Genomic DNA, 23,342 nt, shown 5'->3' on the forward strand with positions numbered 1-23,342 from the left:
GGGACTTATCTACCTTAAGACATGAATCTTCTTGGGGCAGATGTTTCCTTTATTTGAACCTTGCTTTTAATGCAATGTCTGTTGACTTGTATCTTAAATAGAAATTAAAAACTGGATTAAGCTTTTTTCCCTTCAGGAACTCTTCGTATATTGATAGATTAACTCTACAAATTACCAAGGGATATGAACAAGCAGGTTCCCTTGTCCTTTAATAAAAGCAAAATACTGCGGATGCTGGAAATCTGAAACAAAAACAAGAAATGCTGGAATCACTCAGCAGGTCTGGCAGCATCTGTGGAAAGAGAAGCAGAGTTAACGTTTCGGGTCAGTGACCCTTCTTCGGAACTGACAAATATTAGAAAAGTCACAGATTATAAACAAGTGAGGTGGGGGTGGGGCAAGAGATAACAAAGGAGAAGGTGCAGATTGGACCGGGCCACATAGCTGACCAAAAGTTCATGGAGAAAAGGCAAACAATATGTTAATGGTGTATTGAAAGACAAAGCATTAGGACAGATTAGGTGTGAATACACTGAATATTGAACAGCAGCAAGTGCAAACCTGAAGAAAAACAACCTGAAAAAAACAGTGGGTAAGCAAACTGAACAAACTAAGATGAAATGAAATAAATGCAAAAAAAGATTGTAAAAAATGTAAAAAGGAATGTAAAAAAAAAGGAAGAAACAATAACTAAAAATGAAAGTAAAATGGGGGGCTGTCATGCTCTGAAATTATTGAACTCAATGTTCAGTCCGGCAGGCTGTAGTGTGCCTAATCGGTAGATGAGATGCTGTTCCTCGAGCTTGCGTTGATGTTCACTGGAACACTGCAGCAATCCCAGGACAGAGATGTGAGCATGAGAGCAGGGGGGAGTGTTGAAATGGCAAGCAACCGGAAGCTCAGGGTCCTGCTTGCGGACTGAGCGGAGATGTTCCGCAAAGCGGTCACCCAGTCTGCGCTTGGTCTCCCCAATGTAGAGGAGACCACACTGTGAGCAGCGAATACACTATACTACATTGAAAGAAGTACAAGTAAATCGCTGCTTCACCTGAAAGGAGTGTTTGGGGCCTGGGATAGTGAGAAGGAGGTCAATGGGCAGGTATTACACCTCCTGCAATTGCAGGGGAAGGTGCCGTGGGAAGGGGTCGAGGTAGTGGGGGTAATGGAGGAGTGGACCAGGGTGTCGCGGAGGGAACGATCCCTTCGGAATGCTGACAGGGGAAGGGAGGGGAAGATGCGACTGGTAGTGGCATCACGCTGGAGGTGGCGAAAATGGCGGAGGATGATCCTTTGGATATGGAGGCTGGTAGGATGAAAAGTGAGGACAAGGGGAACCCTGTCACGGTTCTGGGAGGGAGGGGAAGGGGTGAGGGTAGAGGTGCGGGGAATGGGTCGGACACGGTTGAGGGCCCTGTCAACCACAGTGGGGGGAAATCCTCGGTTGAGGAAAAAGGTGGTCATATCAGAAGCACCGTCATGGAAGGTAGCATCATCAGAGCAGATGCGTCGGAGACGGAGAAACTGGGAGAATGGAATGGAGTCCTTACAGGAGGTAGGGTGTGAAGAAGTGTAGTCGAGGTAGCTGTGGGAGTCAGTGGGCTTATAATGGATATTGGTAGACAACCTATCCCCAGAGATGGAGACGGAGAAGTCGAGGAAGGGAAGTGTCAGAGATGGACCATGTAAAGGTGAGAGAAGGGTGGAAATTGGAAGCAAAGTTGATAAAGTTTTCTAGTTCGGGGCGGGAGCAGGAAACGGCACCGATACAGTCATCAATGTACCGGAAAAAGAGTTGGGGGAGGGGGCCTGAGTAGGACTGGAACAAAGAATGCTGGACATATCCCACAAAAAGACAGGCATAACTAGGACCCATGCGGGTACCCATAGCGACACCTTTTACTTGAAGGAAGTGCGCGGAGTTGAAGGAGAAGTTGTTCAATGTGAGAATTCTCCCTCTACCTGGACCCCTCCCCCTGGCCTCTTACCCGCTCTTGATTTCTTCATTGAAAACTGTCGGCGAGACATTGGTCGTCTCAATTTCTCTGCCCCCCTCACTCACTCTAACCTGTCCCCCTCTGAACTTGAGGCACTCCGTTCTCTCAGGTCTAACCCTGACATGGTCATCAAACCTGCAGACAAGGGTGGTGCTGTTGTTGTATGGCGTACCGACCTCTACCTTGCAGAAGCTCAACGCCAACTCACGGACACTTCTTCCTACCTCCCTCTGGACTATGACCCCTCCACCGAACATCAAGCCACCGTCCAAAGGACTGTCACTGACCTCATCTCCTCTGGAGATCTTCCCTCTACGTCTTCCAACCTCATAGTCCCACAACCCCGGACAGCCCGCTTCTACCTCCTTCCCAAAATCCACAAACGGGACTGTCCCGGCAGACACATTGTGTCAGCCTGCTCCTGCCCCACTGAACTTATTTCTTCCTATCTAGACTCTGTCTTTTCTCCGCTGGTCCAGTCTCTTCCCACCTACATCCGTGACTCTTCTGACGCCCTACGTCATTTTGACAATTTCCAGTTTCCTGGTCCCAACCGCCTCCTCTTCACTATGGACGTCCAATCGCTCTACACCTCCATCCCCCACCAGGATGGTTTGAGGGCTCTCCGCTTCTTCCTGGAACAGAGGCCCAACCAGTCCCCATCCACCACCACCCTCCTCCGCCTGGCTGAACTTGTTCTCACATTGAACAACTTCTCCTTCAACTCCATGCACTTCCTTCAAGTAAAAGGTGTCGCTATGGGTACCCGCATGAGTCCTAGTTATGCCTGTCTTTTTGTGGGATATGTCGAGCATTCTTTGTTCCAGTCCTACTCAGGCCCCCTCCCCCAACTCTTTTTCCGGTACATTGATGACTGTATCGGTGCCGTTTCCTGCTCCCGCCCCAAACGAGAAAACTTTATCAACTTTGCTTCCAATTTCCACCCTTCTCTCACCTTTACATGGTCCATCTCTGACACTTCCCTTCCCTTCCTCGACTTCTCCGTCTCCATCTCTGGGGATAGGTTGTCTACCAATATCCATTATAAGCCCACTGACTCCCACAGCTACCTCGACTACACTTCTTCACACCCTACCTCCTGTAAGGACTCCATTCCATTCTCCCAGTTTCTCCGTCTCCGACGCATCTGCTCTGATGATGCTACCTTCCATGACGGTGCTTTTGATATGACCTTTTTCCTCAACCGAGGATTTCCCCCCACTGTGGTTGACAGGGCCCTCAACCGTGTCCGACCCATTCCCCGCACCTCTACCCTCACCCCTTCCCCTCCCTCCCAGAACCGTGACAGGGTTCCCCTTGTCCTCACTTTTCATCCCACCAGCCTCCATATCCAAAGGATCATCCTCCGCCATTTTCGCCACCTCCAACGTGATGCCACTACCAGTCGCATCTTCCCCTCCCTTCCCCTGTCAGCATTCCGAAGGGATCGTTCCCTCCGCGACACCCTGGTCCACTCCTTCATTACCCCCACTACCTCGTCCCCTTCCCACGGCACCTTCCCCTGCAATTGCAGGAGGTGTAATACCTGCCCATTGACCTCCTTCTCACTATCCCAGGCCCCAAACACTCCTTTCAGGTGAAGCAGCGATTTACTTGTACTTCTTTCAATGTAGTATACTGTATTCGCTGCTCACAGTGTGGTCTCCTCTACATTGGGGAGACCAAGCGCAGACTGGGTGACCGCTTTGCGGAATATCTCCGCTCAGTCCGCAAGCAGGACCCTGAGCTTCCGGTTGCTTGCCATTTCAACACTCCCCCCTGCTCTCATGCTCACATCTCTATCCTGGGATTGCTGCAGTGTTCCAGTGAACATCAACGCAAGCTCGAGGAACAGCATCTCATCTACCGATTCGGCACACTACAGCCTGCCGGACTGAACATTGAGTTCAATAATTTCAGAGCATGACAGCCCCCCATTTTACTTTCATTTTTAGTTATTGTTTCTTCCTTTTTTTTTTACATTCCTTTTTACATTTTTTACAATCTTTTTTTGCATTTATTTCATTTCATCTTAGTTTGTTCAGTTTGCTTACCCACTGTTTTTTTCAGGTTGTTTTTCTTCAGGTTTGCACTTGCTGCTGTTCAATATTCAGTGTATTCACACCTAATCTGTCCTAATGCTTTGTCTTTCAATACACCATTAACATATTGTTTGCCTTTTCTCCATGAACTTTTGGTCAGCTATGTGGCCCGGTCCAATCTGCACCTTCTCCTTTGTTATCTCTTGCCCCACCCCCACCTCACTTGTTTATAATCTGTGACTTTTCTAATATTTGTCAGTTCCGAAGAAGGGTCACTGACCCGAAACGTTAACTCTGCTTCTCTTTCCACAATTTTGCCAGACCTGCTGAGTGGTTCCAGCATTTCTTGTTTTTGTCCCTTGTCCTTTATCTAGCTGTGATATGGGAATTTGCCATGTACTGTAATGTTTGGTCTTACAAGGTGCAAACAAAACCAGATTTGAAAAAAAACTGTCATATATTGAATATGGTTAGTAACAAATGCAACATAAAATGCAACAGGCCTGAAATTCAGAGACAATTTTCAGTATAAGAATGCTTTGGTAGCTTCTATTTATAGTCATGTAATTCGGAAACCACCATATGTCTGACCCAAGGATGTTAACATAAATATAGTTATTTGCAAGTTTTGGGAAAACTTTGTACTTGGCATCGCTATTGATGTTGCTACATATGGATTTCAGTTATGGTTTCAAGGATTGTTAATCTATATGAGGCACCAGGACATGTTTCTAATTACCCATATCAACTACTGTGAATTACCCAAAAACACATCAGTTTCCCTTGGACCATTTGTGTTGTTCTTGATATTGCTGCAAGTATGTATTCATATTGTGTATAATGAAATTTTAAGCATCAAATGGGAGAATAGATAAACAATCTGTGTTGCCTGTATCCTGCAATACAGAAGTGTCAAAAAAAACTTCTTGCTTTAAAAGCTGTTGGAGCTTTTCTCTGCATTTACCCAATGCTACATGAGAAACTGGAAGGGTCTTATCTTAACACTGGAATACTGTGGTGCTATTGATGTTTTCATACTTAGTTAATACTTTCGTTTATCTTTTTCCTCCAGTGGTGTGAAGAAAGAAACTTTTTTTGCAATTGCATCCAGTGTTAAGATAAGACCCTTCCAGTTTCTCATGTAGCATTGGGTAAATGCAGAGAAAAGCTCCAACAGCTTTTAAAGCAAGAGGGTTTTTTTGACACTTCTGTATTGCAGGATACAGGCAATGTATCAGTCAGAAACCCTCTTGAAAGGAATCTTATCACCTGAGCTGAAATATACACGGGTGCTTAAGTCATTAAAAAAAACAGCTCTGGCTCATCTCACTGTCAGATCTCCCTCCTCAGATCAACATTTTAATGTGCTTGAACAAATGAATTATTGTTTGCTTTATTGGAAGTTATCGTGCATGACTTCCTGAGCTGGAAGGAGACTTTGCTTTTTCATATAGTAATAGTGAATTTTAGTTGGTGAAACAATGTTCTGCTACATTTGTGCAACAGTCCTTTGTCCTATGAAGATTGTTTTACTATGTAATAAAGGTATTTTGCAAAGAATGATCACATATTGGTCTATTCAAATGAAGATATCCAACAAATTTCTCCAGAAATTGAAATGTCGCACTGTATTGTAAAATAGTGATTGTAAAATATGTATACTGGTTTGATAAATTTCAACTTAAAATACTGTGGACAAACTTTGTAAATTAAAAACTTAGGAAAGCATCCCAAGGTGTTTCACAGAGGCATAATCAAAAAGAAAATAGGTGTTGAGCCAAAAGGGGAGATATTGGAAGTAGTGGCAGAAAGCTTGGTTAAAAGCTATGGGCTTTAAGGTGAGTTCTAAAGGAAGAGAGGGTGATCACACACACAGTAAACTAGGCAAATGACCACTTGATATGTTTTTGGTCATGCTGGTTCAGCGAGAAATGTTGGCGAGGGCACTGTGAAAACACTGCTTTTAGAATAGTGGCAGGGGATCTTTTACACTTGCTTTCAGGCAGATGGGGCTTTGATTTAAAATCTTGCTGAAAAATCAAGACATGCATTTCCATAGCACCTTTTGGAATCACTGAATGTCTCCAAGCACTTTACAGTCAATGAAGTACTTTTGAAATGCAATCACTAATATAGAAAATACAGCAACCAATTTGCACACAGTAAGCACCTACAAACAGCAATGTGATAATGACTAGATAATCTATTTTGTGATGAGGATTGAGGGATAGATATTGGCCAGGGCACTGGGGATAGCTCCCCTGCTCTTAATTGTAATAGTGCCATGGGATCTTTTACATGCACCTGAGAAGGCAGACAGGACCTCAGTTTAATATTTCAGTAGAGCCTTCCCTCAAGGCTGAAACTCCAGTGCAGTACTGATTTTTGTGTTCTGAAGTGGAACTTGAACCCACAACCTTCTGACTCAGTTGAGAGTGCTACCAACTGAGCCACAGCAGATACCTGAAAGATAACACCTCTGATAATTCAGCATTTCTTCAGTACTACAGAAATGTGGCTGTAGATTATGTACTCCATGCTTTTGTTACCTCCTGATTTGATCACTCTTCATAAGCAGGAGATTATCTGAAACTCTGCTGCTTGTATCATAACATCGCTTGTATAGCCATCACCCCTTTGCACGCTGACCTACATTCTCTCATGGTACTCTAATACTTCCATTTTAAAATTCACATCCTCATGTTCATATTCCTCCAAGGCCTCATCCCTCTTTATCTCTGTAACCTTCTCCAGCCTGGCAACTCTCCAAGAACTCGGCATTGCTCGAAGTTGAGCCCTTTGTTCATCCCCTACTTCATTCCACCGTTGGCTGCTGTGTCGTCAGCTGTTAAAGAAATATTTGCAGTTATATAATGTCTTTCATAACCTCCAGACATCTGTTTTACAGTCAATGAAGTACATTTATATTCTAGTCACTTCTAAGGCAGCGGCTAATTTTGACAAAGGGTTACAAACACAGCCATGTGATAATAACCAGAAAATCTGTTGTGATGTTGGTGGAGGGATAAATATTGAGAGAAATCCCAGCTATTTATTTATTTAGAGATACAGCACTGAAACAGGCCCTTCGGCCCACCGAGTCTGTGCCGACCAACAACCACCCATTTATACTTTCTTTTGGGCCTCCTTATCTCGAGAGACAATGGATACGCGCCTGGAGGTGGTCAGTGGTTTGTGAAGCAGCGCCTGGAGTGGCTATAAAGGCCAATTCTGGAGTGACAGGCTCTTCCACAGGTGCTGCAGAGAAATTTGTTTGTTGGGGCTGTTAACCCGTAACTGCTGCCTTCCGTGTTGTTTCAGTCGCTGTGAGGCAACTATGGAGTGACCTCTCCATGGCGCATGCCTGGGCAAATTTATGGAGGTTGAGAGTTGCCCAGTCGTCAAAACCCCCCTCTCGGCCTTTCTGGTGGGGTCCAAAGGAGTGCAGGACACGACGTTTGGCACCAGTATGGCTGCAGGAACTGCCGGAAACATGCCAAAGGTGACACATGACCGCCTACGGGGTTCCGCTCCGGATTTTCTGTTAGGGTTTACTCCCTTAGCCTTGGTCTCTCCCGAGACGCCCACAAGGCAGTGGGGTTGTTGGGGCCCCTACACAGGTGTAGGATGGTGCCGGTGGGAGGAGGGGATGCAAGGGGGAGGGGTAGAGGGAGGGGGTGGGGGGGGTGCAGGGGAAGGGGGTGCGGGGTGAAGATGGTGCGGGGGGGGCAGGCTGGGACGGGGTTGTGAGGGGGTGAGCTGAGAGGGTGGAGCAGGGAAGGGGACGGGGGTGGGGGGGGGTGGAAGGGGGGTAAAGGGGGGGGGAGGGGGGGTGGAATCTGGTGCAGGTAATAAGCCATTTCCTCAGTGCCCACCATCGACGTCCGGAAAGCTCATCTACGTCCTTAGGGAGGTGAAGCATCATTTGGCAGACTTAGAGGTGATTACATTTGCTAAGGGTTTTTTTTTTTGCAGTGGTTTAAATAAAGGCATGCAGCATTGCCGACAGTGCGCTGCAGATGCTCTCCGAGCCATCTCCCGCGGGCGCTTTGAAGTTGCGGCCGGGGGGGCCGTTCGTGGATGTTTTGGGTGTTCGGGGCACCTTTTCACAGGACTTCTCTCGGGTCCCGCAGCTCCTTCTTCACTTCAATGGACTTACCGCATGCCGTGGCTGAGTATTGCCTCGATTTTAAAATTCTCATCCTTGTTTTCAAATATCTCCATGGCCTCACCCCTCCCTCCCCTCTACTTCTGTAATATCCTCCAGCCCTACAACCCTCCGAGCTACCTGTGCTCCTCCAATTTTGGCCTCTTGCACATGCCTGATTTTAAATTCTCCTTCATTAGCTGCCATGCCTTCAACTGTTGAGGCCCTATGCACTGGAATTGCCTCGCTAATTCTCTCTCCAACTTCAAAACACTCCCTAAAACCAACCTCTTTGACCAATGCTTTGGTCATCTGCCCAGATATTTCATGTGGCTCGGTGTCAAATTTTGTTAATGTTCCTATGAAGTGCCTTGGGATGTTTTACTTCAGTAAATGTACCAATTAAATGCAAGTTGTTGTTGTGAGCAAAATGGCACATGCGGTATACCAGATCAAAATACCAATACAAAGTAGCCTGCTTGACAGGTACCTCATCCACCACCTTCAACATTCACTCCGTCCACCAAAGACGCACAGTAACAACAGCAGTGTGTACTATACAAGATGCACTGCAGAGCAACTCACCACACCTCCTTTGACAGCACCTTCCAAACTCGCGACCTCTTCCACCTAAAAGGTCAAGGGCAGCAAACATGTAGGAACACCACCATCTGCAAGTTCCCCGGAAGCCACACACCATCTTGACTTTGAAATATATCACCGTTCCTTCACTGTCACTGGGTCAAAATCCTGGAACTCCCTCCTTAACAGCACTGTGGGTGTACCTGCACCAGATGGACTGCAGCAGTTCAAGAAGGCAGCTCACCTCAACCTTCTCAAGGGCAATTAGGGATAGGCAACAAATACTGCCTTGCCCGCGATACCCACATCCCACAAAACAAATAAAAAATTATATATATTATATACTCTTAACTGCCCTCTCAAATGGCGTAGCAAACTGCTACAGAAAAAGGCATTATGGATGTACCTACATCACATAGCCTGCAGTCGTTAAAAAAAACACCACTTTCTCAAGGGCAAATTAGGGACGAGCCATAAATGCTGGCCTTGGCATTTACATCCCAAGAACGATTTTTTTTTTAATGAGTACCTTCATTAGTATTTTTACTTGAGAGCCTGGGCCCCTCAAAAGCTTGAGCTTGATATTTTTGCTCAGAACTAACTTTTTCAATGATGAATCACGAGTCTGAATGAGTGCAGTTTGCGCAATTTCCCAGTATTCATTTTGCCAGTTCAACTGAAAGATTTTTCTCATTAGTGTGCGATCACATCAGTTTGTCTGTCTGACAAAGTAATTTCAAGAAAAGCTAGAAGGCAAATTTCCTAAAAAAATTGAGGTAAAGTTTATATGTTTTCACTAAGCTCTGTAGGGGGGAATTTTACCCCCCCCCCCCCCCCCCCACATCCCATAAATTGATGCATTTGGGGCAGGGCGGGCTAAAGTCTTAAAAACCAGATTCGCGGCCCAAACCCACATCCAGCCTGCCCACCTTCTGGCTGTAACTGAGACAGGAAGGTGGCTGGTTGACCAACATGCTCCAAGGAGTTTAAACCGCACATCGTGCATGGCAATTCGGGGTTCCAGGCCTTTCCGACTCTATCCACCCCTCACCCCTTCTGGCGGATCAAGGTAATCCAGGCCTTTGCATGTGTTCTGATAGAATAAAGGAGGCTGCAAGAAGTCTTGGGGAACCCTGCAGCTACATCCAGAAGAGTGGCTCAGTGGATCCAGGTGAGAGACTTACACCTACCTGCTGGATCCAGCATGTGTGCCTGAGCAATCCCCACAATCGGGGGGGGGGGAAACCCCACCCCACCCCTATCCTCCCCAGTCCACACCCCTAAGGCCTCAGACCTCCCCCCGCCTCACAGGCATCCGATTCCACCCCACTCCCCAGACCCCAGGATCGGCTAGCCTTATTGACCCTCTTCCTTCACCCACCACCCCCCCAATCACCAACCTTCCGACACCAGCCTACCTGATCCCACAGCTTCCACCGACCAATTCCCCCGCCGACTGGAAGCCGAACATGCCAACCCTACAGTAATCCCATATTCCCTACCACCTACCTATAGGGGCAATTTACAACGGCCAATTTACCTATCACCTGCAAGTCTTTGGCTGTGGGAGGAAACCCGAGCACCACGCGGTCACAGAGAGAACTTGCAAACTCCGTGCAGGCAGTACCCAGAATCGAACCCAGGTCCTTGGAGCTGTAAGGCTGCGGTGCTAACCACTGTGCCGCCCTATTCTTTGAAATATTGCTTTAGAATCTTTTATGTCCACGTGAGAGAGCAGATGGGGCATTGGTTTAACATCGCATCCAAAAGACAACGCCTCCAACAATGCAGCACTCTTTGTGCTGTACTGAAGTGTCATTCTCGCTTTGTGTCGTAACCTGACTCAGGCTAGAGTGTGACACACTGAGCCAAGGCTGATGCCCTCCCTAAACCCCTCTGCCTCTCTCCCCCTCTCTTCTTTACTGGTCCTTAAAATGTACATTTTTGACCAAGCCTTTTATTCTATTGACGACTCCTTTGGCTTGGTGTAATTTTTTTCTGTGATTACTCTCCTGTGAAGTGCCTTGGAATATTGTACTATGTTAAAAGTGCTATATAAATGAAAGTTCTTTTCCTGCAGGAGGTATGTGACCAATACTATGAAATCCCTGTTGAGCTGTGGTTGCACAAAAGTTTGGACATCTGCAGTTAGAAAGCTGTTATGCTTGTACGTTTTAATGCCAATAGATGTGCTAGTTTTTAATCTCAAATGTTATGTTGAAGAACTGCTCTTCAACAACTGTCTCACTGCTCAAAAATTAATTATCAGAGTTGATCTTTGGCATGGGGGTGGGCGGGGGGGGTGGAGGTTGGGTGGGTGTTGGTGGTGGGGTGGCCAGGATTACTCCTTTAACTGTACCAGTTTTAAAATATCACTTGTAAGTCTGCTAAGGAAAACTTTGGAAAAGATTTGAACCAGCAGACGAATGTATGATAAATTAGCACTGGGAATTTTGCTGGAAAAGTAATGGTATGTTAATGTTGGACATGAATAATGTGCAAATCAGCCAGAAACATCAAGCAATTAAGACGTACACTGTGAGTTGCGAGTCTCCAGATCTTGCTTCCCTGTTGTTTTAAGAACTTGGTAGATGTAATTGTCCATTAAACCTGGCACAGAAAGTTAAAATTGGTACTTAGCAACATAAGTACCTTTTTAACAACATGATACTTGTTAATGCAATGTTAGTCAACCTCTCTGACCCAGAAATGGGGACAATTTAAAATGGTAACTTAGTATGATCGAGAGGATTATACTGGTTGAAGGTTTTACAAAGAAGTATGTTTGAACTTGCTTGATGAGGCAAAGCATGTTTTGAAAAGCTGACCTAACAATTTTCACTATCAAGTTTTTTTCTTTTGCTATTGTAGTTCTGTAACTCTTTTCACATTTCATTGATTTTGCTAAGTGTGCATGTCTGTTAAATTCATGTTATTGTGCCTGTTTCATTTGAATTCTAAAAGACTAGTGCCTGTAAACCTGCTTCCTGTAATTGCACTGTGTAAGTTATTGCTTAACGTGTGATCAAACCCAGAATAATTTTAACAAGTTAAATTTTGTTACTGTAACATGGACTGTGGTAAGGTCTATGCTTAAAGTGTTAAACAGACAGTTAAACTGTTGGGCATTGCCTCACTGTGGATTAGAACTTTCTTGTCATTTTTGGTCTCTGACTTTTAAGCTTGCACTGACTGATAGATGGGAATCTTTCTGATGGTTAAATGTTCTAAGAATTGGGTTTGGTGGTTTTCAGTTCAGTTCTTTGTTGCCTTAAGATCAAAGTACAAAACTGGTTACTGACCTAGAATTGTCAGTTTTGGACCTTAAGGATGGCAGTTATGAGAACTGATTTTTTTATTTTACTGATGCAATAAGTTGTGCACTTTGGAAGTTGAGATTGAGGCATGTTGATGCACATCAAAAGATGACTCGGGACCTGTAGTTCCCGAGTGCTCTACCACTGGGGGTTTCGTCGTGCAATTTCTGGAACTGTCATAGACTAATAATTGATTTCTGATAGTCAGCAGCTCCATTAACATTACATCATGCAATTACCAGAAGGCAGATTGGACATACCTTGGTCTTTATCTTTTTTGCTGAACAATTTCTGTGTTCCTATGAAAGGAGTTCCACTGTTTTTGATCTTGATGGACAGGAACACTCGTTCCATACTACATGGGTCAAGAATGCTTGTATATTTTGCCCACCTACCCTGCCATTCACTCATGAACTTCTCAAGAACCGATATAACAATTTCCAAACACAAGTGGGTTACGATGTCCTTCTGTTATGCTTCTCCTTCTAAATCTTCATTACCTTTCCTTTGTCTTTTTTTCTTGCTTCATTCTCTATCCCTCTCTCCTTGCTGCATCTAATTTGACTCTCATTCACCTCATTTCCATTTCTTTCATTGACTCCTGTTTTTCTTCCTGTCATTGGTTACAGTGGCCATGGGCATTCATGAGGTCCCAGATGTGACATTAACATCAATGCGCTACTATAAATTCGCATTACCAGCATTTTGCAATGCAATTATAATAAAAAGTTCAATTTGTTTTGCTCACTGAGATTTGCCATTCTAGCAATTTCTGGCCCTATATAAACAAGTTATCTGTTTAAATGTCGTAATCAGCTGGATGAGTCATCCTGTACGAATCTTGATTTTCATTTATGTATCTCATTTAAATAATGGGCTGCTTGCCAACATCGCACTGGAACTGAAGGATAGTAAAGGAATACCATGCTATTAATGGATTTTATCTAGGGTAATCTTTTCTTCAGGTTTGATTGGCTGTTGAGTTATATATGCTAAACATGTTTATGGCCTTTGTGAGACAAGCTGTCAAACATACATTTGAAATTGATGTAACTAATGGACAAGTATGTCAGTAAATTCATGAGATCGGATATGAAGTTAAAACTTGAATATCTGGTGTGTGTCCAATGTAGTTTAAGAAATATATTGTGGAACGCCTTATTTAAGCATAAGAAAGTGAGTATTTTGGACAACATTATTTGCATTAATTATCCAGCAGGAGGAAGCTGGTGGTCAGGTTTGCGAGTTATCCATGTGGGGATTGATGATTGTAATTTGTTTGCAATAAAGTATAATTGGTTGAAAATATTAAATTTTAAGAAATATTTGTTCTTAAACAGTTAGAAATTCTGCATTGATTACTAGATTTGAAGAGGAATATTCACCAGATAAAATATTTGAGTATTTCTTCAAATCCTTTGTTTCTATCAGCTTGGTAAAAGGTTGAGGTTCACCTGACTCTAGACTTGAGGTAATTCTTGGAACTTCATCGGTAGCCATGGTCTGGGCTTGATTACTGTTGTGGGATGACCTTAGGCTTGGACTACCTTAAGCTGTAAGTGAAGGTTACCAGAGGAGGTGATGTGTATCACATGACCAGGGAGTTGTGGGTGTATCCTAACAGTGAGATGTGTTTAGATGTGGCTCCTGCAGTAACTGTGTGTGTGTAAATATATATATATATAAAATCAAATACATAATGTATATGTTCTAGTTAAGTTATAATAACCCAAGTTTTCTTTGGATATTCTTTGTCTTGTGAATCTTAATAGTTCACACACCAAAGGAACAAGTAATATTACATGGTGACAACGTTTGGGATTTTTCTGTCTGAAGACCACCAAATCATACAGCGTGGTGATATTTGATTTTTTTCTGAAGAACACACAAAGAGAGCAAGGCACAGCCGATTGCCTACCTGGAGTGGATGAAGATCCTGGAGAGCAGCTGGCAGCAAACCCCATAACAGTGCAGAGAGCTAGGACCACAGATAGGACCAGTGGAAATGTTGAAACACTGAGTACAGCAGGCAATTTTCCAGGGGAACGGAGCTTTCAGCTGGTCTGGCATTGGGTCAAAAAATTTGAAAAGCAGTAGCTGAAGCCATTACTGTTTCAGTTTTCCCATTTTTTGCTTTGTGGGTGGGGCCTAAGCCAAAAAGAAAGGGGACAAACTCAAAAGTGCCACTCGAGGTCACAGCACAGTGAGAAAGGCTGGTTGTGGCAGCTGCCAGTGCTTGAATGTACAACTGGCTGCAAAGAACAAAGCTGTCTCAGTTTTTGTAAAAAAAAAACAAGCTGTGGAAACAAAGCAGCTGTGGTCTCTCACTCTTAAAGGGGCAGGCCTGCAGAAAACACATCTGTCTAAACAAGAAAAAAGTGTGCCTGTGAAAAAGAAAACCTGTATTTAAAAAAAAAAAAGCAGGGTAATTTAAGACAGTGGCTTTCAGATATCCAGTTATAGATTGGAAGGTGCTGGACATAGCGTCTGAATTTAAAATGTTTTGACAGCGAATGGAACTGTGTTTCCTGGATCGTGAAGTGAGCAAAGCAGAGAAACAAGCTATCAAAATCAAGATTGCACAGGGTAATGAGGGCCTGCAACGGATCAATACATCAGGATTGTCAATTGAGGATCAGAAGGATCCGATCATGCTATGGACATTCCTGGAGCAACCACTCAAGGTACGTAGGCTTGAGCTTATGAACTACCAGCAAAGGCAAGATGAATCCATTGACCAGTTGTTGCAAGATGCTGAGACAAAGCTCAAGAATGCGACTTGCTGAAATCGAATTGCTGGAACGGGTTACAGAGCTAGTAATTGTCTACCCTACTTAGAGGCCTTACAAAAAGACTTGGAAAAGAAGGCCACACCATACATGCTCTACTTGCTGATGGAAGGAAATTATAGTATCAAATTGAAAGAAAAAGTGACAATTCTGCGAAGGTTAGTGGTAGATTATAAGATTGGAAAGATTTTAAAAATCAGCAAAGAATGACTTGTAAAAAAAAAACAGGAGAAATTAGAGTCTGAGAAAGCTAGCTAGAAATATAAAAACTGATGGTAAGAGTTTCTACAAGTATTTCTTTTTAAAAAGAATAACTCAAGTGAGTGTTGGTCCTCTAGAGTGTGTCTGGGGAATTAATTGCGGATAACAAGGAAATGGCAGAAGCACTGAGCAGATATTTTGTGTCGATCTTCACTCTAGAAGACACAAAGAAAATCCCAAAGATACTTGAAAAACGAGGTAAAAGGGAGGGCACCACTTAAAACAATCACAATCACCAGGGAGGAGTTACTTGGAAAACTCGTAGAGCTAAAGGCTATGTCCCCAGGACCTGATGGCCTGCAATCTCGGGTCTTAAAGAAAGTGGCTGCAGAGATGATAAATGCATTCGTTGTGATATTCCAAAATTCCCTAGATTCTGGAAAGGTCCTAGTGGATTGGAAAATAGCTAATGTAACGTCTCTATTCAAGAAAGGAGGGATACAGAAAGCAGGAAACTATAAGCCAGTTAGGCTAACCTCTGTCATAGGGCAAATGCTGGAATTTTTATTTTTTTTATTTCGAGATACAGTACTGAAACAGGCCCTTCGGCCCACCAAGTCTGTGTTGACCAAGAACCACCCATTTATACTAACCTTACAGTAATCCCGTATTCCCTACCACCTACCTACACTAGGGGCAATTTACCTATCACCACCCTTTTACTATTTATATGCCTACAGAAGCCTTTTGGATTCCCATTTAGCTTTGCTATCAGTCTCTTGTACTCTCTGTTTACTTCTCTTGTTTATTTTTTCACTTCCTCTCTGAACCTTCAATATTCCTGTTCTCAATTGTATTATTGACCTGACATCTGTCATATGCCCCTTTTTTTCAGCTTCATCCAACACACACACACACACACACTCTCTCCCCCTCTCTCTCTCTCTCCCTCTCTCTCTCTCCCCCCACACTCTCTCTTGCGCGTCCCGGCCTTCTCTCTTGCGCGTCCCGGCCTTCTCGCGCCCGACTCCCGCCCCCGCCTTCTCGAGGTCAACCAGCTACAGGGTCCAACTCATTAAAACCTCTGCTGGCCATCTTCTGTCTCATGCTATGTTTCACTTGCCTGTTCTTGCATACCTCCATTATCACTCTTTTCTCCATGGCATAAATTAAAGTTCCCATTCCTCATTTAAAAATGACACTCGTCTATCTCTGCAGTCTCTTCCAGCCTGTGTCCTCTGGTCCACTAATTATCGGCCCTCATACTTAACCATGCAACTCCAGTCCCACCCTCTGTAACTATCAGTGCAGAACCTTCAATCACCCTCCTTTCCAGAACTGCCTCCCATATTGCCTCTACCTTGCTATTTCTTGTCTCAAAACTTTTTTTAAGCAATGATTTTGCTCATTTGTTAATTTTTTTTGTCCTGCTTGGCATCCCTTTCTCCTGTAAGGAGCTGTCTATTTTAAGGAACTATATAAATACAAATTGTTTTCTTGTTTTAGTACCTTTGCTTTTTCATCCATGATCTTTCTAGATCATAGTGGATTATTGAGTTAAATGCAGACAATTTTTTTATTTGAAGTAATCTGAAATGTGTTTGGCAGGGGAATTTAGAAGTGGAATGTTTTTCATGCTGGGTTTCATTATGCTGAATGTAGTCTTTGAGATGTAGCTGGAGCGGGGCAATGTTTGCTTTATAATTATTGCTTTATATTTTACATACGTCTTCTACATAACCCACTTTCAGTAAATGTAACTTAATTACCTCCAAGTCCCCTTCATGTCTAAACTCCATGATATTGTCCAGCATGCAACCGACCTGATTATTATTCAGGATGTGGGCATGGCTGGCAGTAATTGCCCACCCCTAGTTGCCTGTGAAAAGGTTTTCTTGAACCACTTAAAACCATGTGGTGAGGTTACTTCAACAATGCTGTTACGTAGGTAGTTCTAAGATTATGTTCCAGTGACTGAAGGAGTGGTAATGTATGTCCAAATCAGGAGGGAAAGGAACTTGGAGCTAATAGTTTGGCAAGTCTTCGCAACACGACTGTACTTCATATGGATAGTAAAACATTGTAGTCATGTTACGCAGGTGTTGGAGGAAGTGAACGTTTAAGCTCGTGGACAGGGTGCTGATCAAATGAATTTCTTTATCCTGCGTGGTATCGTGCCTCTTTAGTGTTGTAAATACACTCATCTAGGCAACTGGAAAGTATTCAATCACACTTCTGACTTGTGCCTTGTAGGTGGCAGAAAGGCTTTTGGGAAGTTGCAATATGAGCCAGTCACTGCAGAATTCTCAGCCTCTGACCTACTTTAGTAGCCACGGCATTTATGTGGCTGGTCCAGTTGAGTTTTTTGCAAATGTAATCCCTCAGCTTTTTGATAGCAGGGGACCTGGCGATGGTAATGCCATTAAATGGCAAGGGGACATGGTTAGGTACTTCCCTGTTGGACACAGATATGAGATTAAGTATAAGTGCATTAGGACAGAGAGCAGGAGAGACATTTTTTCCTCTTATTTCTATCCCTCGTCCCAGGTTGGTCCTCCCCATTCATCACTGCTGCTCCACTGTCTTTCCACACCATCAAAGCTGCATTCCTGGTCTGACCTAGGAATCAACTTTGTTTTCTTTGAAGCATTTAGTGTGTTTATCTTATGAAAGCACAGTCAAGAATTTCAAAACCAGTGTCTAGGCAACCAGGAGAACAACTATGGTGCTGAAATTGGATGCTGTTTGGATTCACTGAAGGGTTTACCTATTGATTTATTGATTTTGATTTGGAGATACAGCACTGAAACAGGCCCTTCAGCCTACCGAGTCTGTGCCGACCATTAACCACCCATTTATACTAATCCTACACTAATCCCATATTCCTACCACATCCTCACCTGTCCCTATATTCCCCTACCTATAGTAGGGGCAATTTATAATGGCCAATTTACCTATCAACCTGCAAGTCTTTTGGCAGTGGGAGGAAACCGGAGCACCCGGAAGAAACGCACGCAGACACAGGGAGAACTTGCAAACTCCGCACAGGCAGTACCCAGAATTGAACCCGGGTCGCTGGAGCTGTGAGGCTGCGGTGCTAACCACTGCGCCACTGTGCCGCCTCACCTGAGGTTTTTTAAAACATGGAAATTATAACTTAGAAGCAAGCTGTTGGGTCCAACAAGTCCACGTTGGTGCTTATTCTTCACGAGGGGTCCTAATTCCTTGTCTGTGCCTTCTTGTTCTATCCCTTTATTTCTCTTTCCCTTTATTTCCCTTTCTTAAACCACCTATCTAACTAATGTTAAATGTTATGGCCATTGCTTCAGCTAGTCCATTCCAAAAGTACAACTCTGTTTTTCAAAAAAAATTTCTTCTCTCTCCCCTAAATTTCTTGCATTTGCTCATATCAATGCCTTCTCATTTTAGATCCCTCAAACACTAGCAACGGTCGATTCTTTCAAATCTCTGCCATCCTGTTTTATTTTTAAACACTTGAATGACAACAGCCCAATTTTTCAATTCTTGCCTTATATTTGGACTTATTCATAACGGGCACAGTTGTTCTGTTAATTGTGTCAATTGTTTAATTATATGTTTGTGAAGAGTGTTAATTTGGATCTTTCTTGAGCACTTATTAGCAGACATTAATGAGACTGGTAGACATTTTTGAGTGAGGAGCTACATGTTTGCAATCCTCGTACTCGGGACAATAAATGTGAAAATGAGTAAAGATAGGCTCCAGCATCATCCTTCCACAACAGTAATAAGGTTCAGACTCAGTAATTTAACATGGTAGTAGAGAATGATTGCCTAAAGCTGAAGGTTGGAAACTAGGAATTATTTTATTTTGCATAGAAAACTGAAATCTCACCAGCTATTGTGAAACATAGGGCAGAAAGCAAGCGTAAATTGTCAGGGTATGATTACCCTCTGATGTTCTGAGTCTGAACCTTATGACTAGTGGAAGAATCAAGTGGATATGTGGGCACGGGTTACGTCCCTACCGAAGAGGAAACGCCTTGGCGTTGTCACTTCCTATCAAAAGTCAGGTGTTGATGCTCGTCAGTTGGATACTGATGAAAGGTTGGATCTTCTGTTAGAATTCTTGGATGAAATTTATAAGAAAGATGACCTATTGAATGCATACGAGGCATGGACATACTTTGATAGATTTTGGAAAAAGATGGTTCTTCAGTGTAGGAATATATCGTGGACTTTATCAGACAGTATGAGGAAGTTCAATTTGGAGATCCTTGGTTCAGTGCCAGCATTTAAATTAATATTGTGCTTGGGTGTTGCCTATGGACAGGCTCCGGGTTCTAACTGGGGTTTGGTTCTTAGAAAAAGGCTCCCTGTTAGATCAGATGTCTGCTGCCTGAAAGAAATTCCAGGGGAAACAGTCATTTCCTGCAGCTCTGGTAGAACAAACAGGGCATTCTGCAGTGACACAAAGAATGGAGAACACAGTATTTACTGGATTTCGAAATGGTCCAGATACTGGACGCAGGCGTAAGTTCAATGGAAGAGTTAAAGACAGGAGGAATGAGGATGAAAGCACCTTTTAGCAGGTCTGACTATTATAATGGAAGACAGAATTGGAACAGCAATCATAGGCGAAGGAATCCAAGGAATGCCCAAGGAACAATTAATAGGTGCTTCAGATGTGACTCAAAGTATCATTACGCAATGAACTGCCCAAAGTGAAGATGCAGAGTTCTTGAAATAACAGGACAGAAAATTCTGAGGCAGGCGAGGAAGGTACTGATGAATCTGAACAAATAGAACTAGTCATAAGGAGTTGTAGCCCTGTGATGTGTTAGTTGTGGATTCTTTCAGCTGCTGTATTAGATAGTGCTTGCACGTCGACAGTATGTGGAACTGATTGGTTACAATGTTATCTGGATTCACTCAGTAGTGAGGATCGACACAAGGTTAAGAAGTATGAAAGCACTACCAGCTTTAGGTTTGGTGACAACTTATTGAAGTCACTGCAGAGAGTAGTAATTCCATGTAAAATAGCTGGAGTAAGCCATTTTATCAATACTGATGTAGTCTCTAGTGAGATCCCTTTACTGTTGAGTAAGCCTTCCATGAAAAAGGCACAGGTGAAACTTGATATGGAACATGATAAGGCAATTGTTTTTGGGGAGTCAGTGGATTTGCAGTTTGCCTAGTCAAGGCATTATTGTATCTGCTTGACAAAACCTGATGCTTCTAGTCAAAGTGTTAGAGAAGTATTAATGGCATCAAGTGTTAAGAATTCGAGAGATAAAAAGCCAGTTGTCTTAAAGTTACACAGACAATTTGCTCACCCTTCTTGTCAGAGGTTAAAAACCCTGCTAAAGGATGTAGGTGTGATTGATGAATATATGAGAATAATAGAGATTAGTGAAAAGTATGAAATCTCTTTTTTTTTAGAAAAAAGGTATCGGAAGGTGCCATCACGTCCTGTTGTAAGCCTTCCATTGGCATGTCACTTGAACAAGGTAGTTGTCATGGATTTAAAGGTGTGGGACAAAGACAAGAATATTTTCATTCTACATTTTACAGACCTAGCAACTAGATTTAGTTTTTCTACAATAATAAATAGCGAGGACAAAATGGTGATTTTAGATAAAATTATGGAGAAATGGATAGGGACTGGACTTGGGACACCAGCTAAGTTTCTGACTGGGACATTTCGCGCCATTATCAATGACTGGTTCAGAGACGTGTGATACTACAGCTGAAAGTTCTTTCAGCAGGGGGCTCTATGAAAGGAATCACATAGTGATTGATGAAATGCTGCATAAAATCTTAGCTGACCAGCCAAACTACAGCTTGACAACTGCCCCGGCTTGGGCAGTTCATGCAAAGGATTTGCTTCGGATGGTTGGAGGATATCGTCCCTATCAATTGGTCTATGGGCGGAATCTCAAATTGCCTTCTGTTCTGCTTCCTGTTCTAGAAGGTACTACAGTTAGTTCCATTTTTTCTGGACATTTGAATGCTTTACATGCAGGGAAACGGGTTTTCATCAAAGCTGAGGTCTCTGAGGAAATTTGGAGAGTTCTGAGGCATCATATTAGGCCACCCGAGGGGAATTTAATTCAGGAGATTTGATGTCTTATAAAAGAGAGGATCATGGATAATGGAAGGGCCCTGGTAAACTAATAGGTCGTGATGGTAAGATAGTGATTATCAAACATGGAAATCAAACTGTTAAGGTTCATTCTCATGATTGAGATTTTGTAAGCACCCCCAATCAAACAGTTGATAGAGGGAAACGATGCACCTTGTACCTCAAATACTTGTGTTTTTTGTGATGAAGGCCCTGAGGAACAGAATAAGTTAGATCAAGGGTTGGATCGTAATGTGAGCGATCATGACGCTCAAAGAAAGCATCCAAAGGACAATTGCTCTGAGTAGGTACTTAACATAAGAACTAAGAGCAGGAATAGGCAATTCAGCCCCTTGAGCCTGGTCAGCTATTCAATACGATCATGGCTGATCTCCTCTCTGCCTCAACTCCACTTTCCTGTTCGTTCTCCATAACCCTTCAACCCATTGCTAATTAAAAATCTGTCTATCTCAAAATTACTCAATGTCCTGTCATCCACTGCACTCTGGGGTAGTGAATTCCACAGACTCATGACCCTTAGAGAGAAGTAACTTCTCATCTCTGTTTTAAATCTGCTACCCCTTACCCTAAAACTATGACCTCTTGTGCTAGATTGCCCCACCAGAGGAAACATTCTCTCTACGTCTACTTTGTCAATCCCATTAATCATCTTGTATACCTCAATGAGATCTCCTCTCATTCTTCTAAACTTGAGAGAGTAAAGGTCTAAACTGCTCAATCTCTCTTCGAGTGACATATATTCCAGAGGGATCTAATAAATGGAGGGATGCAGATGAAAATCTACTTGCAAGTTTAAATATTGGTTGAATGTTCAAGATGATGGCCAAGAAGCATGGTCCATGGACTGGCAGAATGGGATGAAAGAGTGGAGAGTGAGAAAGCACAGTGCAAGTCCTAATAGTGGGTCTGGAAGTGTCTCTTGCGTAAGGAAGCGATCACATACTGGAGGAAGTATGTGAGGGGGATGTTATATCTGTTGTCCTAAAAGACATCAATGTGCTAATAGAGGCCGTAGTTTGAACAGATTCCACAATGAAATGAAGGCGAGAGAGCAGTGCCTGAATAGAACTAGAAACAGAAGTCCTCATGACCAGGACGTTTTAGTAGCTGCCAATAAACTTGAGGATAAACTAATAAGGGAAGCAAAACATAAGGAATTAGAGAGTTGGAGAGAGTTTGGAGTTTATTCTGAGGTATCAGATAGGGGACAGCCAGCCTTGTCACATAGATGGATTTATACTGAAAAAGTCCTTCCCGATGGGACTTAGAAGGCTAAAGGGAGGCCAGTTGTGAGGAATTTTGAAGAGCAACTGGTTGATACTGAGTGGACTCTCCCACAGCTGGAAAAGTAATCCTGAAAATCTTTTCAGCTCATGAGGCCATGTATTTGTCATATTTCTGATGGGTGAAAGTGGGAAATGTTTGTCCTTTAGCTTGGGAGGCTAAGAAAATAAAACGGGTTGTTAAAAGCACTTTAACTGCGGAAACAGTGGGTTTTGTGGAGGCAGCGGATATGGAGTTCTAATTGTCAAATATTTTGGGTGAAATTCTGAAGATAGGATACCGATTGAATGTTATGTGGATAATCATTCTTTGTGGGACAATGTACACTCGACAAAAAGTATGAGTGAGAAAAGACTACGTATTGACTTTTCAGGATTGAAACAAATGCTGGAGAGAAAGGAAATCTCCAGACTTCAATGGGTAGATGCAAGTCATCAGCTATCCGATTGTTTCACAAAAAGAAATGCTAGTACAAAGAAATTGTTTGGGGTGCTAGAGGCGGCGCGTCGCGCAATATTATACTTTGTACTTAATTTATTTTGAAATGTTGTTTGAGCATGTTAATCTAAGTTTTATTGTAAAAGAAGGAAAGGAATCTGTTAATTGTGTCAATTGCTTAATTATATGCAGGTGGAGAGTGTTAATTGGGGTCTTACTTGAGTACTTATAAGCAGACACTTAGTGAGACTGGTAGAGGTTTTTGAGTGAGGAGCTACATATTTGTAATCCTTCTACTCAGTACAATAATTGTGAAACTGAGTAAAGATAGACTCCAGCATTATCCTTCCAGAACAAGCTTTCTGGAATTTAACAAGGGTTCGAGGGAATCTGCACTGTACGCTATTGCTTCAAAATATTTTCT

The 23,342-nt window shown here is 43.1% G+C and overlaps 1 protein-coding gene across 5 annotated transcripts in view; it reads left to right on the forward strand.

The window, feature by feature from the left end:
• The window catches only part of scml2 (Scm polycomb group protein like 2), a 204,282-nt gene that overhangs the window by 10,615 nt on the left and 170,325 nt on the right, over nucleotides 1–23,342 (forward strand). The gene's annotated exons all lie outside the window — the stretch shown is intronic.

Source organism: Heterodontus francisci, chromosome 10, assembly GCF_036365525.1.
Source record: "Heterodontus francisci isolate sHetFra1 chromosome 10, sHetFra1.hap1, whole genome shotgun sequence".
NCBI lineage: Eukaryota > Metazoa > Chordata > Chondrichthyes > Heterodontiformes > Heterodontidae > Heterodontus > Heterodontus francisci.